This window comes from Crocuta crocuta, unplaced genomic scaffold (assembly GCF_008692635.1).
Source record: "Crocuta crocuta isolate KB4526 unplaced genomic scaffold, BGI_CrCroc_1.0 scaffold299, whole genome shotgun sequence".
Classification (NCBI taxonomy): domain Eukaryota; kingdom Metazoa; phylum Chordata; class Mammalia; order Carnivora; family Hyaenidae; genus Crocuta; species Crocuta crocuta.
The window spans coordinates 4,369,542-4,371,507 of NW_027532747.1; positions in this window are offsets into that span (position 1 = coordinate 4,369,542).

The following is a 1,966-nucleotide window of genomic DNA, read 5'->3' on the forward strand; positions in this document are numbered from 1 at the left end:
ATTTGCTTTCATGCTGTGAGAATTCTCACTGCCCTGTGTTTCACTTTGAGCTGGGCGTTCATGTGAGCTCTGTACTTCGCGTGAAACCTGGCCCAACTTTTGCTTGGTTGGGGGCGAAACAGTCCGAAACTGCTGAGCGGGGCACAGTCTCAGGGCCCCATCAAAGGCGCTGGCCGGGGCTCCCAGACCCGGGTCTGAGGCCGGCCAGCCCACAGCTTCCTCTGGGCCAGAACGCAGTCAGCTTGTTTCGTTTCAAGTTTCGGCTCACCTCCTTTCAAGTTTCGCTCTTGAGCAGTTCACACAGAACCTCTCTACCTCTCTCTGTGAGCTGGTCTCGCCTGTGGGGTGCTGTCTGGGAAACCAGTGGTCTGGAAGGTGCAGGGTGGACCGGACCTGGGTCTGTGGGGCTGAATCTGGCTCTCTGCCCCCAAACGGTGATCTCTGAGCGAACCCAAGCACAGACGCCTCCTCCAGGCCTCAGCCTGACCCTTGGGAAAGCGAGGACCTGGGCTCTGGACTCTCAGGTCTTCTGAGCTCTAATAGTCTGCCAGACCTTCTCAGAAGATGCACCTGTAAAGTCTCACTTTTTCCATCATTTTATAGCTCTGAAACAGACTGTTGAGCTTTCCTAGTTTCTCCATCTCACTTTACAATGGAGGAAATAAAACTCAGAAAGGCTAAAGGGCTGTTCCAGGCTATCAAGAAAGCCAGTGGCAGTATAGGGATCTGCCTCCGTGGGCTCCTTGGGCAGTGCTCCATACCGGCATCTGAGTCCCACCCTCTGGCACACACTGCTGCCCCCTGTCACCTTTGATTTGAGCCTTTTCTTATAAACAAAAACACGAGAAAGGAGCTTCATTAATACTTATTACACCTTAGAGAAGTTAACAGCAATTTTCTTTGCGGCAGGCTGGCGACGTTCCCAAACATCTGGTCAGGGCCGGGCAGGCCTGGCCCTCCCGCTCCTCAGAGGGACAGTTGGGAGTGCGAAAAGCCTGGAGCCTTGGGGCTCCCTCGGGATGGATGCTACCTAATGCGCTGTCTGCGGGGCTCGCTTCGCTTCCACAGCACCTGCTTTCTGGAGCCGAGCTGCCACTCAATCCCAGGCCAGTGGAGCATGGGAAATCAGGAACCGGGGAGGAACGCACTGCTGTGGCTTAGGGACATGACTTGTCATCTGGGGGGAGGGGCCCGGTGGCAGGCGGGGAGGGGAGAGACGTGTGGAGTTCAACATGCAGAGCTGTGGGGACAATTGTGATGATGGCTTCGGAATTACGGAAGGCGAGGGGCTCAGAGTCCTCTCTGCCCAGGCTCAAAGGGTCTGTTTTGTGTCCGACGCCCTGTGTTGCTTTTTCGTTTCCCTCTGGCCTGGGGCACCCTCAGGAGCGAGGCAGTGGTGTTTGAATGGGACAGACTGATCCAGATCGCGGTTCCGATCCAAACTTCTTACTGACTGTAGGCAGGTCATTCTGAGTGGCACAGCAGACACAAGCCCTGAGCCCTTCCTATGTGCCGTGCAGGTGGCCACCTGCTGAGAGACCAGAGGCCACTGGGTCCCTCTCTTCTAGGTGAGTGTTATCTAGTTGGGCAGTAAGAAGAGGAGGGCAGACGTTTTTTTTTTAAAAAAAGATAAGAACAAAAGGGCTTTTGCTATTTATAAAGAAATCAGGGGGGGAGTAGAGAGAGGGGAGAGAAACTGGGGTACATGTGGGGAGCAGAGGAGAAGCATCTGGCACTGGGAGCCGCGGGCAGGGGCCAGGAAGGCTCAGGGGTGGATGAGTGTCTGAGCTGAGTCCCTATAGGGGGTAGGGGTCAGCCAGTAGAGAAGGGCGGGGTTGACCAGACCAAACACAGGAGGGAATTTGGAGAAATGATAAACTTCATTTGAGGCACCCACCATAGTCCTCCAAGAACGTCTGCTGCAAACATTGCCACATTATTTAACAGGCAGCAGGTGGCCTCGGGC